Source organism: Lissotriton helveticus, chromosome 6, assembly GCF_964261635.1.
Source record: "Lissotriton helveticus chromosome 6, aLisHel1.1, whole genome shotgun sequence".
Taxonomy (NCBI): domain Eukaryota; kingdom Metazoa; phylum Chordata; class Amphibia; order Caudata; family Salamandridae; genus Lissotriton; species Lissotriton helveticus.
Window position 1 is genome coordinate 1,739,124,175 of NC_136067.1, and position 15,659 is coordinate 1,739,139,833.

The following is a 15,659-nucleotide window of genomic DNA, read 5'->3' on the forward strand; positions in this document are numbered from 1 at the left end:
CGTTACTTCTCTAGGGTGTTGCTATGATTCCTGAAGAGGGTATCCTTCATGTGGGCATATCTTATCCTGTTCCCCTTCTCTAAGGCCAGCAGGGCACCCGTCCCCTCTCTATGTATGTGCCTCTAGAGTCTGGCTCTTCAGTTTTTATCAAGTACACTATGCTTCTCCAAAGCAACCTCATAGGCTTCAAACCACTGAGCGGTCATCTCCCACAACAAAGTTGGGCACCAAATCCTTGAGAATGTAGGCCCTTTTGTCTCCAGAGGACATTGCTGGTATGCTCCTACCATTATTGCTGGACTCCCCATGCCTAGCCCTTATGTTCAGCTCTCTGAAGCTCATTTCATGAGTCATTTTCTCTCCTCTGCCTCTATGATCAGTTTCTCTCTTGCCAAGGCTCTCTAAGCCTCAGCCTTCCTCTGTTTTGCTTCCACAGTCGTCTTCTCCATCTTCAGCTTGGCCGACTGCAGCCATAACTTCCTGTCAGCCTTCCTGCCTGCTAGTTCCTCTGGGGTCAGATCTTGGGTGGAAAAATGCATTCTGCTCTGGGATGGGATGGATCTCCAATTCTGGAAGTAAGCCATTCCCTTAACTTGCGGGCTGCATTCAGGACCTTCCCCATCATCATCCTCTTCGGTTGCTTTGGCAAGTGACTGGTGGACTTCCACCCAGACCCTCAGCACCTTTTGGAGTATGAGCTTTCTGATAGTGCTCTTGGCTGGAAGTACTCTTGTTAGAACTCTTTAGCCTCTGACACAGTGTATGTATCCATGTTGGCCAGCTTAAACTTCATACTTGCAGGTGTGATTCCCGGCAACACAGTCAAGTAGAATGAGAGAGAATTTGGAAAAAAGCAAAAGGTCCAATCAAAGAGAATTTAAAAGGAACTCGAAATGGTCTTAAATTATTTATCCCATATTTTTGTGTAACACACAATCACTGCACGGTACTGAACAAACACAAGTCCTAATCTCATCACCAAACTCCAATGTTGGAAATTGGGTTACTGCTTGAGGGGGGTAGATCCCTTCTCCAGCAGCAGCCACCACCATTTCTGTCAGGGTAAAGTCACAACAAAAACCCAAATTAACCTGTGCTTAACCCACTGGTACTTTGGCATAATGGCAGTCAGACTTAGAGAAAATGTACAAAAGAATATATGCAACACTATGAACAGTATAAGAGGAAAAACACAACACAAGAAATATATTACACACATTTTGAAATATGGAATAGAATTTAATAAATTGTTTGAAATCAATTAATAAAATTCAATAAGTAGAACCAGATATATTAAATTTCAACATTTTGAGTAAAAATAGTGCCTAAAAGCACAAAGTGCCAACTGTAGTTATCTGATCTCTCAGCAGCAGGACAAAGTCAAACCTTTAGACTGACTGTGATGAAGTGTGGGCCGGATACAGGAATCAAGTTAGGCCTGCTGAACAAAGTACCTTAAATCCTGGTTTGTGGAGCCTTGCATCAGTGGTTCCCTTGAGTTGTGGGGCTGCAATACAGAGTCCTGTGCTGTCGTTGAGGATGCCATCAGTAAAGGGCTTGCAATACATTGTGCATTGGAAGTTCCAAGGAGATTAAGGGCTCCAAAGCTAGGTCCGGCATCGGGGATGAGTTGCAGCAGTTCCAATGTAGCTGAAACAAGATGCATCGTGCTACATTGGTTATGCTACAGAATCACAGCTAGGCTCCCATGGCACATTCAGGCCCACTTTCAAGGGTCCAAAACTGGGGTGACACCACTTGGGGGGTAAGGCTCATAGCAGCAATAGTCGAGGTACTTGGTTCAATGCGGTTGAAATCTTTTCTGTCCCTCAGGCTCTGACCAAGAGGCCAGCCAACTATCCTTGGAGTTGCTCTGATGGTCCTGGGTATTTTAAAATAATAATAAACCTGGGGTCAGCATTCAATACTTCAATATAGAATGTACAAAACATTACATATATATAATTGTTAGAGAAACAACATAAATATTAATGCGAACAGCGGAGAGAATAAAAACGAAAAAAAACATGAAGTAAAGAGGGAGATATATTTTTGTAAAGTATATGAGAAAGATACATTTGTGTGATAGCATGTTCTGGAATGCCAATATCAGCATGTTTAATGGAGAGAATACAAGCACTCTAGTACTGGTTAGAAGTGGCAAAGTGCACAGAGCAAGCAAAAATGAAGTCAAAAGAAACAGGTAGGCAAAAGGTTGGCAGGAGACCACAAATGTCAGGTCTAACAGCATGTAAGTACACATGCCCTACCTTTTAAATATCAGGAATATAAGGAAGGTGTAGGCCTGGTAAAAGGCTTATTTTGCTAAGTCATACCCAGGCCACAGGAGCAGGCATTTAGAAATTCTGGCATTGTCATTTTAGTGGTGGCGCCTCAGCCTGCCACAATAACTAAGAATCTATAGGTAAAATTTGATAATAAATTCTCTTTCCAGCTACAGGCTGCTTGTGTTATGTGTACCTACTTTGGGTTGCACCTATGTCTTAAATAAAGTAATTTCCTTCTCGGTCTTGAGGCTCAAAAGATTGTCATACACACTCTCTGTGTATTACTGGCCATTTGATTAAACATCTGCAGATTATCCACAATGTAGTTGCATGACTGATTCTGTAGATTCCCTGTAGATTCCCCACTGTGCATCGTTTTCACAACATTTTAAGGAGCTTCAATGTTTGCCTGCCAAATTCCTCGTAGTAGCACACAGAGCTTTGTATCCCTCTAGCCCAAGTATCTCTTTGAGGCTCATACATTAGTCCATATTTAGAAAACGTCATTCATTGCACGCTCTTTTGGTTGTGTTACCATGGTTTATGTTCTCCTGAAGAGGCAGCTGCTTCTTCTACTTTTTGGCTGTGCAAGCGTGGAATAAATTTAGATCAACATTTTCTTTTTGGACTTCTTAAGCACTCCCTTTTTACGTATATTTGAAAACAAAGTCACCTAAGAAATCACCATTAGAAATCATGAAAAGAATAATATATTATAACATCACATAAATACTAAAAAAATGTATGTAATATTCAGCCGTATCGAACAATATTGAAAAGTTCAAATAAGACCATAATAGAGAAATATTCTTAAACAGAAATGTGTAATTTACCTAAACTATACCATTCCTAAAAATCCAAAATCAAAGATAAAATGAGCAAATATATTGCAAATATATATTAAAATCCAACAGCACAAAAGTTTAATGCATAACAAAATATATTTTTTCTGTATGCAAGTTATAATTTTTAACATTCTCTCTGACAAAAAAACATTAAATAATACATATCATTTTGTATTAGAAGTAGTAAGTCATCTTTAAGAATCCTCCTAAATCATCAAGGATTCATGTACAAGTTGGGAGACTCCAGATATTTTTACAGAGCCTAGCAAGTGTAAGGTATATGATCAGAAACAAGACTAAACTCACCTATTATTGTAGACTGGTTCTGATGGAGCGAGATTCAGAATGATATTTTGTTCTGGCTCGCAAAGTTAAACTTCCATAATAATATAACCGAATTAACTAGTTTGTGATGAAATATTAACCAACCTAGTTTTAAAATGCATTTACACAACACGAGGGACTAACTCATGTGCTCTATGTTGCAAAAGCAAGTGCGTTGAAAATAATAAACTAACCTTGTCTATTGTCTTTGTCAGTAATAAATGCGGCTGTTTAATTAAAGGCATGTGCTTATTTGTGTGCTTATGTTATGTCTTTACGTCTTTTATGTGGCATAAGCTTGTGGAGAATCCTGCGGCCTATAAGAAGAAGGTTGATATGAAATGCAGCTTTGTGTGCACAGCTAGGTAACATAAATTAATGGGTTAATAATTAGCAAAAGGGGGTGGGTAACAGAATGGGTCTCAATTCTCTAATTAATTGATGTTTTGTGTTTGTTTAAATAATAGTTTTCGAGTGAGGCCTAAGGCCTGAAAAGAAATGGCAGTGGTCGTGAAACTTGTCCAGAGTGGAGCCTTGTATTCACACAGCAGTGGAAACATTTACCATGTTGTTGATTTTGACAGAAAAATGCAGACTATTAACTGTGCTGAACGTGCACTTGGTGAAGATGGCTCAGGGACAGGAAATCAAGCGACATTGCCAAGGTTAGGAAGTCGTGGACTGTATCTCGAGAGAAAAATGTTTCTCTTTGGAGGTAGCCAAAAGTCGTGCAAGCGAAAGGACAATAGGGCTTAAGAGAAGCCTGAACTTGGTTTGGAAACGGAGATGACCTAACGTTTTAATCGTGGACTGACATGGTGTAGCCAATGACTGGCGTGGATTTCTGAGAAATTATATAATTTGTGGAAAGTTTAGCTAGGCAGAAAGGTATAAAACCTGGCCCCATTGGCAGGAGGGCGCTTCTCGCTTTCCGATTCCTGAAGGGCATGTCGTGCTGTTGGACTCTTTGGCGCATGTAAGGATGACAGGGTTAAATTACTTTCTTTCAGGTGAAGTGAGATTTAGACAGGGAAAAAGAATTTAGGGAATGGAAACTGTTTTTTTCTTTAATTCATGCTAACTGATTTGCCTTTGAAGTGTTGGTCTATTATGCTTTCCCCTTAATAAATGCAGCTTACATTTTGCTAATAAAATAAAGATTTCCCAATGAAAATGCTCTTTCCTGAATAATAAAGTTAATAAAATTAGATTTTTGAAACGACAAGCTGGTCTTGTTTATTCATGGTCTAGTTACCATCAGCAGATCCATTTACCTAAGTGACTTAATTAAAATGATATGTGTTTAACCCATGGTATGAAATGATAAACTGCAGTTGTATATAAAATTGTAAATAGATTGTGAATAGTTCTGTTTAATTAGGTCACATGATTCAGTCGCCCGAAAATTGTCTCGTTAGTATATGGGCCTTGTGAGTGTTTTATGATAAATGGTGAGTATTTTGGAGTTGAGTAGCGTTGGTGAGACAGTTTTTCCTTAGGGGCGTTGGATCAATTCCTTGGTGGCAGAGTTACGGTTGCCATGGTAACTGTCATGCTACATGGTAATTACATAGGATCGATGTTTAACATTTGTTAAGTTTGTTTAGTTGTTATATGTAGTCAAAAGGTTTTTTCCAGCAGTGTGAAAATTCCTAGTTGTGCCGGCAGGAGTAGTGTGACAGGTGAAGTTGCACAGTACATTTGTTCTGTTTTAAAATAGTGGTACTGTTATATCACTAGTCTTGTGGTCGTACAGCACAAGTTTAGGGATTCTATGTGTGTAAGGTAAAATGTATAGTAAGGATTGTCTATGAAATTCTAGCTTTTGAGTATAGGGACTTGGAGCCTGTTTTAAAACTCACTGTGAAAAGAGTAGTAGAATTTATCCAAGCTTGAGTGAAGGGTACGGAAGCAATGTCTATCTTACTGGCGAGTGAGGTTTTCTTTGGTTGGTTAAAGTCCTACCAAGATTCATGTATACATGCTTAGGGATTTTATCCGTTTGAATGTGCGTAAATGATTTTGTAATATCAATCGAGTCAAACTTTGAATTGTTACTTTATGTACATTCAGAGAGAAACGAGTTTGTTATTTCCTGTTAGAAGGGTAGAGTAGCCTTACTTTATCAACAAATTTAAATATTCTGTGAGAATAGCGCCGTCTATTCCACGCAAAAGAATACCTGAATGACTGTAAAAGCTATTACTTTATTTTAGCGAAACAGACAAATGGTTTGTTTTTCTGGAGTTACTAACAAAATTCCATTGAAAAGATTTGTAAAAAATGGCGCTGTGAAAATATTTTGTAAAGGAGGGGTTAGTTTAAGGAGCTTCTCTGTCTGAAGCTGCAGCGGCAGTATACGTCACTAGGGTCGCGCTGTGATTGGCTAGCATACGTCACAGTATTCGTGCGCCGATTGGCTCATGTGACTAGCCAAGCTAGCAGCTGATTGGCTCTCCCTGAAAAGCAGCAATTCTATTGGTTCAACAAAGCAGTGACGTAGCTTATCCTGATTGGCTTGTTGGTGAGTTTCGCGCACGGATTGTTTGATTGTACGGAACAACAAGGAAATAATTACGATCCATTCTAAAGTAAGCGGAATCGTTTTAAAACATGGATTATTATTACATGAAAGAGAAAAAGAAGCTTACTTGGTTTCAGAAATTGAAAAATAAATTGAAACCTGACAAGAAAATTGAAACGCGAGGTGGAAGATTACTTCATAAGTACAAAACACCCGCAGCTTATATGTCAGGTGAATATGGTTATCATACTTGTCTGTGGATTGAGAATTGGATGGAATATACCAAGAATGATGGTGTATTAGCATGGCCGGAAGATGGGTCATTTAACATTAAAGTTATCAAAAACTTAGGAGAAAAAATGATGGCTCTTGAACCAAAGCCTAGACCTACACACTTTGAGGCTTTAGCTGAATGGGAGGATGAGATGTTTGAATTCGAACGAGAGAATAGAGGCATAACAAGAGGTACCAGATTGGACATAAATAGGGAAACTCATGAGGATAGAATGCGTCGATGGAGACGTAATGCATGTGAGGGTCTGTATCCAGCAAGAATTGGTGAGGTAACTAGTCAAAACAATGCCCAGAAGAAAAATAATAATGCTGAAGAAAGTGAATTAGAAGATGCAGTTTTAGAAGAAATTTATATTACAAAACCGAAAAAGCCTCCTCCTTATCAACCAGCTTGTACATGGTCTTCCCCGATGGTTCTTCCAGGAACTTCACCAAGTGCTCCTCCTAGAGAGAATATTGATGAGGCATCACCCAGATTAAATCCAAATAATGCAGAAAAACTCCTGAGAGAGTAGAAACAAGATCTAACTCCAGTATGTCTGGTGAAAACAGAAATTATGCTGAAACCCCAGTTCACAGAAATGATACCCCAAGAAACGTAATGAGAACAGAAAAATGTGAGGAAATCCCAAATACTTCAGAATATTTCTGATCAACAGATGAATTAATACAGCAGTTAACTAAAAGCATGGAAGCAGTAACGGTACCAGTAACGATTGGACCTGTTCAACCAGTGTTTGATCAAAGGGAAATTAGACACTCAGCTCTGACTATTCCATTAAATGCAGAAATTCAGAAATTGGCTGAAAAGTTTTATTCAGATTCATCAGAAATTCACAGAGAGAAAACAATGATGCCTGACTTAACTTTTAATCAAAGCTTCTCAAATAAAACTCCATCTGGTGCAGAATCTGATTCTGGAACTCCGGAAAAGAGCATTAATAAAATAGATTTAACGCATACCCTACAAAGCTCAGAATTTAAATTACTTGATGTTGCAAAACTGAAAGCAGATTTGGAGGAATTAATTATTGGCACAATTGGACCTGACAGTTTAAAGTTATATCAGGATGATGAATTATTGTTTATTTGTAAAAGTATACAATGGAAAACGAAAACAAAGTATGATACATTAGAGGAAATAGCTGCTGAATTAGAAATTGATTTGAGTAGACAGAAAAATGTGGGAAAGAGTTACAGAATGGATTTCTCTGAAAAATACATTGAGAGCATGAACACCACAGGAAGAATTATTCACATAAAAGAATGAAATGTATTTCTAAAAAGATTAGGTGAATTAAGTAAGTGGAGAGTAAAATGGACTAAGAAAAGAGAGGAAGAAAGATGAGAAAGAGGAGAGGTAGTAGGTCAGTTTCCAATGAGAGAAATTGCTGGTGGTGGATATGTGCATGTTCCTTGGTCAAGACAGGACATTTTACTGTTAACAAATGATTTTCCTCGGCTGAGAGTAAAACCTGTGAAATGGTATCGACAGGTAGACAGATTTGTTAAGGTTTCAAAAGTTCTGTGGATTGATCTTGATGGATTCTTTGACATTGTTGTCCCGTCAGATCTTTGGACGGAATGTAAAATTTCTATAGATTGGCCCAAAGAAGATATAGAGTAACAGGTGCACCTTCAGCAGATGTTATGAATCTGTACGATAAGGTAATTTTTTGGTTGAAAAACAAGATTCCCCCAAAAGAAGTTGATTGGGTTAAAATAGATAGAACAAATCAAGAGCCAAAAGAATCAGTACATTCATTCTATGAAAGAATACTGCTAGTATTCAAACAATACAGTGGTAATGAAACATTGAGTGAGAAGGATATGAGTCACTTTATTTACAGATTTGTTTATGGATTAAGACCTGAAATTGGTGAAATGATAAGGTCTGGAATAGTTGGTTGGCAATCACTTTCGGTTGATGACATTTTGAGAAAAGCAAAATATTGCAGTGATGAAATAGATGCAAAACAGAAAAAGCTGAAAGAAAAGGCTATGTGGGCACAGGTGAAAGTAGCTGAACAGCAAATAGCAACTCTAGAAAACAAAAGTGTTCATCAGAATCAAGGGAAATTCAAAGGTAATTTTAATAGGCCAAAATTGGTGGGAAATATTGAAGAGTTAAAGCAAAAACTCCCATGTTTTAATTGCGGCGAAATTGGACACTGGAAGCGCGAATGTAAGAATTCGCCCAGAAATTTTAAAAATGCATCATTAAATCCACAGATGCAGAATGAGATAAATCTGCAGCAACAGCTACAGCGACAGGTAGTGAATCAGCAGAGTCAGATTCCACAACCGCCACTTCCAAATTGTGTAAATGTGCAGAGGTACTATTCAGAAACAGGATTCTGCGGAGGTGAACAGGTACACAGATCACTAAGAGTGAATGTGTCAAATGTTTCTCAACAGTATTTGTTGAATGAAAATGGAGGGAGTGATTCTGATGATTACTTATGACGGTGCCTGAGAGAGGAGGAAATGTGTGTGCTTGGAGCCACTCTTGAGGTAGATCAGTCTGGTCCATTTGTAAATGGAAAGGTGTATGATGTAGAAATCACTTTTCTAGTGGACACAGGTGCTACCCGTTCTACTGTTAGATCAGTGGAAATAGAAAACCTACCTCTCTCGGGTGAAAAAATACAAGTAGTTGGTGTAGCTAATCAGCAAATTAAAACAGATTTAACAGAACCAGTTAAAGTTGAAATTGGCAAATTTAAAGACAAACACAGATTTGTAGTTTGTAATAGCAGTCCTGTAAACCTGTTAGGAAGGGACATCCTCTGTAAAATGAATTGAAAAATATATTGCTCACTGGATGGTATAGAGCTTCAGACTCAATAAGAAGATGGGCATTACAAATTAACGATGTTAATGGTTGAAGCAGAGGAAAGTAAATTGTTTCCTGTATTTGATAAAAGTAAAGCAAGGAGTAGATTTTCCAAACATTCCCCAGTATAAAATGAAGGCAGAAACTATTGAAGGTGTTATATCTGTAATTGACAAATTCATAAAACAAGAAGTTCTAAAAGAAATTGAGAGTAGCCCATGCAATTCACCGATTATGGAAATTAAAAAGCCAAACGGAACTTTCAGGATTGTTCAAGACCTGAGAAAGGTTAATCAAATAGTTGTTCCATGTTGCCCAGTTGTACCAAATCCAGAGGTAATTCTTTATCAAATTCCGCATGATGCAGAATGGTATACAGTTATAGATCTTTGCAATGCATTCTTTACTGTTCCATTGCATCCAGAAAGCCAGCAAATGTTTGCGTTCAGGTTCCAGGACCGTATCCCAGCATGGTGTCGTATCCCTCAGGGGTATACAGAAAGTCCATCTATTTTTAATCAGTTGCTAAAGAAATCATTGGAGAATCTAGATTTACCTGGAAAATCAACATTAGTGCAGTATATTGATGATCTCCTTGTGGCTGCAAAAACACGAGATAACTGTGTAACAGATACCATTACTCTTTTAAATCATTTGACAGATGAGGGACATAAAGTGTCTCCTGTAAAATTACAGTTTTGCAAACAAGAAGTGAAATATCTTGGTCACAGAATTGCAAAAGGAATCAGGCAAGTGACAATTGAGAGAATTAAAATGATTCAGGGAATGCAACATCTAAGAACACAGAGACAGGTTAGAATGTTTCTAGGAATGGTTGGTTATTGTCGTCAATGGATTAGTGGATTTTCAGTAATTGCAAAGCCACTGCAGAGACTGACAAAAGCAGACATAAAAGACCCGATTACCTTAACAGAAACTGAGTTAGAAGCTTTTGAACAGTTAAAAAGAAGTTTATGTGAAGCACCTGCTTTCGGTATGCCAGATTACGAAAAGGAGTTTGAGCTATATTGCAATGAAAGGGAAGGATGTGCATTATCAGTTTTGATTCAAAGACATGGAAAACTGAGAAAGCCAATAGCTTATTTCTCAGCTGTTCTAGATCCTGTTGCAAAAGCATTACCAGGTTGCTTAAAACAGTAGCTGCAACAAGTGTAAGCCTTGAGCAAAGCGAAGGAATAATAATGGGATTCCTTGTTAAAGTGTATGTACCCCATTCAGTTGAAATTCTTCTTACCAGAAGCAAAACACAGCATTTGACAAGTATCAGGTTAACAAAATATGAAAAAGTTATGCTGGGATCAGATAATGTTTCGATTGCAAGATGAGTGAATTTAAATCCTTCCACATTATTGCCTGATGGAACTATAACAGAAATCAGGAATGAAAATGACATTAATCATGAATGCTTGGATGTTTAAGAATATTGTACTAAACCCAGACAAGATATTAAAGATGTTCCTTTAGCTGAATCAGATTTTGTTTATTTTGTTGATGGTTCATGCTTAAGAACAGATGAAGGTGTTCTGAGAGCAGCATATTCTGTCTGTACAGTTGCAGATGTAGTTGAAGCCTCTTGTCTCAAAGGAATTCGTTCAGCTCAAGTAGCAGAATTGATTGCTTTGATTCGTGCATGTGAAAGAGCAAAATAATTAAAAGTTACCATAGTGACTGATAGTCAGTATGGATATGGCGTAGTCCATGACTATGGCCAGCTTTGGTCTCAAAGAGGTTATTTAACTTTTGCGGGAACTCCAATAAGAAACGCTGAATTGATAAAAACGTTAATTGACGGAATTCAGCTACCAGAGAAAATTGCTGTTGTGAAATGTACAGCGCACAAAAGGGGCGATGACTATATTACAAAGGGAAATGCATATGCTGATGAGATCGCGAAATTCTGCGCGAAAAATAATATGTCAATCAATCGGGAAATAAACAATGAACATGTTTTGAACTCACTTATGCTAACATCTGTAGTTGAGACATGGCAAGGAGTAAAAGATTTACAAGATGAGGCAAGTGATGAGGAAATAGACACATGGTTAAAAGCAGGTTGCAGACAGAGAGAGGAAGATGAAATTTGGGTTTACAAAGATGACAGACCAGTTATGCCAGATAGCATGCTTGCTGACATGACTAGAATGTATCATGGTCCAGGACACTTAGGAAGAGATTCAATGATTAGGTTGTTTAGGAAAACATGGTACAATCCAAAGTTCAGACTAATTGCAGAATCTTTTTGTCAAAGATGCCTGATCTGCCAGCAGATCAACCCAAACAGAAAAACAGTAGTGAGCATGGCAACCATAGGACGGGAGGGTGGTCCTTTTACGAGATTCAAGATGGATTTCATTGACATGCCACCCCATAACAAGTTGAGATATGTTCTGGTGATTGTCTGTCTGTTTTCAAGATGGGTGGAAGCATTCCCAACACGTCACAATGATTCGGTTACTGTGGCTAAATTGCTTTTAAGGGAAATCATACCAAGGTACGTTTTTCCAGTGACGGTCGAGACTGATCGTGGAACACATTTTGAAAACAGATTGTTAAAATTGGTTTGTGAAGCACTGAACATTAAGCAAAAGCTCCATTGTGCTTACAGACCAGAAGCATCAGGTGTTGTTGAGCAAGTGAATGGCACAATCAAAAATAGAATAGCTAAAATGTGTCTAGCTACAGGAACGAAGTGGACTGACGCACTTCCACTTGTTTTGATGTCTTTAAGAAGTACTCCAGATAAAAAGACAGGTTTAAGCCCACATGAGATACTTATGGGCAGAGTCATGAGACAAGCTTTTGTACCAGTTGGTAAAATAATGAGAATTAATGATAGCGTCATTTTGAATACTGCAAGAGCCTTTCTGACGTCGTGACTTCTGTGTTCCATCAGGTGGGAACTGAAGTGTTAACGAGAGAGAAGGAACAAGCTCATGATCTGTTACCAGGAGACTGGGTGAGGACAAACCTTTAAACAACTTAGAAGGATTTTTAGTGGTTCATTTACGGTATGAAACAACTCACTGATATGTAGATCAGCCTTTTATATAGCATATTATTTAGTGTTGTTAAATGAGGTGAAATGCTGTTAAACGTGACGATTTTGTAAAACAGTTGGTAATTTTATATTTTATTCATCCACAGTGACCCCGAAGAAGGGCATAACAGCCCGAAATGCATTGGGTTTTTATTGAATAAATACTGCCTGGAATGAATTTATGCCTCAATCATGTTCTTGGAAAAAGTCAGACAGACACCATTGAACAGTAGAAATTTGAAAATAGCGTTACACGGAACGTGTGGTCTCGTTTCATAAGGAGAAAAAATATGGAATAATGAATTTGGATTACGAGGATCTAAAGTTAAAAATGTTGGTTTTGAGAGGATAACGTACTGCCAAAGTGGCATAACGTGCTGTGCGTTTACTGGGGACGGGATGACGTCTCATTTCTTTTGACTTTAGTACCTTTGTGCGATTGGGCACGGCACTACAGCAAACTGCACGCAATGAAGGACAAATATTGGACAAACTTGTTAAAAATGGATAAAAGAGGTGTGCATCCTGTTACCATAATGATAACTTCATAACTATTGCCCGACATCAGGAGAGCACCCACAAAAGAAGAAAGAAACAATGAAGAAAATACGAGCCCACACGTGGAGAATAACATCGTGGTTCATGACTGAAGCAGTTTTAGGAAAAATGAATTACCTCGGACTGCCTTAAAGAGAGATTACATATGCACGTTTAACAACATGTTTTATTTATTTAAACAGTACTGTGGGATTCGTCCCGGCTCGAGACAATGGGCGAGTGATGGGTTTGTTTTAAATCGGTGAAGTGAACCATGGGAGATGCGGTTCCTTAACTAAAACTATCAGGTGCAATTAAAAGGAAAGCGGGAACTTTTTGAAATGGGTGAACCAATCAGGGACAAGAGTGATGAGGTTAAAGGGAGAGAAAAGGCTGGACGCGTTTAGTAGGGTACAGAGAAAGCAGCAAAGATACACGATTTTAACAACGAGTGGCAGGTATGTGTTAGAGGGGATTAGATTTATGAGGGAGGATGAACAAGAAGGACGAGTTGTAACATTTCCCTACAAACTGTATAGACATTAGCATATTGAGAACAGGAAAGGTTCCTAAAGTGTAAACAAGTCAAAAGCGTTAAATGAGGGTGCATACAGATTTGTTTTTCGGTAATGATTGTGAGAAGACCGATAAAGGAGGGAAACATGGGTTACACTTCGATTAGGATGTAATGGGCATACCGCTACGGATAAAACACGAGGGTTGCAGGAGTATGAAATGCGCCAAGAATATGAGCTAGAATGAGGTCGTATTGAACTGCAGGAAGTTGAAGCATGGACTGAGAGGAGTCATATGTTTGGTTTAACCTTTAAGCAACTTAGAAGGATTTTTAGTGGTTCATTTATGGTATGAAACAACTCACTGATATGTAGATCAGCCTTTTATATAGCATATTATTTAGTGTTGTTAAATGAGGTGAAATGCTGTTAAACGTGACGATTTCGTAAGACAGTTGGTAATTTTATATTTTATTCATCCACAGTGACCCCCGAAGAAGGGCATAACAGCCCGAAATGCATTGGGTTTTTATTGAATAAATACTGCCTGGAATGAATTTATGCCTCAATCATGTTCTTGGAAAAAGTCAGACAGACACCATTGTACAGTAGAAATTTGAAAATAGCGTTACACGGAACGCGTGGTCTCGTTTCATAAGGAGAAAAAAATATGGAATAATGAATTTGGATTACGAGGATATAAAGTTAAAAATGTTGGTTTTGAGAGGATAAAGTACTGCCAAAGTGGCATAACGCGCTGTGCGTTTACTGGGGACGGGATGACGTCTCATTTCTTTGGACTTTAGTACCTTAGTGCGATTGGGCACGGCACTACAGCAAACTGCACGCAATCAAGGACAAATATTGGACAAACTTGTTAAAAATGGATAAAAGAGGTGTGCATCCTGTTACCATAATGATATTCTCTTTTGAGGAAGCCATAAGTCGTGCAAGCGAAAGGACAATAGGGCTTAAGAGAAGCCTGAACTTGGTTTGGAAACGGAGATGACCTAACGTTTTAATCGTGGACTGACATGGCGTAGCCAATGAGCGGCGTGGAATTCTGAGAAATTATATAATTTGTAGAAAGTTTAGCTAGGCAGAAAGGAATAAAACCTTGCCCCATTGGCAGGAGGGCGCTTCTCGCTTTCCGATTCCTGAAGGGCGTGTCTTGCTGTTGGACTCTTTGGCGCATGTAAGGATAACAGGGTTAAATGACTTTCTTTTAGGTGAAGTGAGAGAGATTTAGACAGGGAAAAAGAATTTAGGGAATGGAAACTGGTATTTTCTTTAATTCATGCTTACTGATTTGCCTTTGAAGTGTCGGTCTATTATGCTTTCCCCTTAATAAATGCAGCTTACATTTTACTAATAAAATAAAGATTTCCTAATGAAAATGCTCTTTCCTGAATAATAAAGTTGATAAAATAAGATTTTTGAAACAACAAGCTGGTCTTGTTTATTCATGGTCAAGTTACCATCAGCAGATCCATTTACCTAAGTGACTATCCGCTATATGTATCAAGCTATTTAGCATTCGCAAAGGCCGAAATTCTGCGAATTTCGGCCTTTGCGAATGCTAAATAGACAAATGGAATGTATCAAACAAGTTTGATGCAAAATAAGGATTAGCAAAATTTGCTAATCCTTATTTTGCGATTGCACTTAAGGAATTGCAAATTTTGCGATTCCTTAAATGCAATGTATCAAACAAATAAAATGCAAAAAATGCCATTAAGGAGTAGCAAATTACCACCAACTTCTAGTTGGTGGTAATTTGCGAATTCTTATCAAAAATCTTTTTTGATAAAAACCAAAGGTGCCATATGACGCCCATACATGCCCTTAGGGCATGTATGTGCGCCATGTGCCCCCAAATGTCTTTTTCAGGGGTGCAGCAGGGTGTTCTTGAGACACCCCTGCACCCTTGGAAACATCCCTAATTTGCGATCAGCAAAGTGCTAATTGCAAATTGCACTTTCATTCCTATGGGCCTCCTGGCCCATGGAAATGAAGGGGTAATTTGCGATTGACAATTTGCTAATCTCAAATTAAGGAATGCTAAGGAATCGCTATTGGAAAGCGATTTTGTACATACATACCGTTTTGCATTTCCTAAATAGCGATTCCTTAAAATTCGCTATTTAGGAAATGCAAAATGGTTTGTTGATACATATAGCGGTTAATTAAAATGATATTTGTTTAAACCATGGTATAAAATGATAAACTGCAGTTGTATATAAAATTGTAAATAGATTGTGAATAGTTCTGTTTAATTAGGTCACATGATTCAGTCGCCCGAAAATTGTCTCGTTAGTATATGGGCCTTGTGAGTGTTTTATGATAAATGGTGAGTATTGTGGAGTTGAGTAGTGTTGGTGAGACAATTTTTCCTTAGGGGCGCTGGATCAGTACCGATATGGAAAACCCCTGATTCC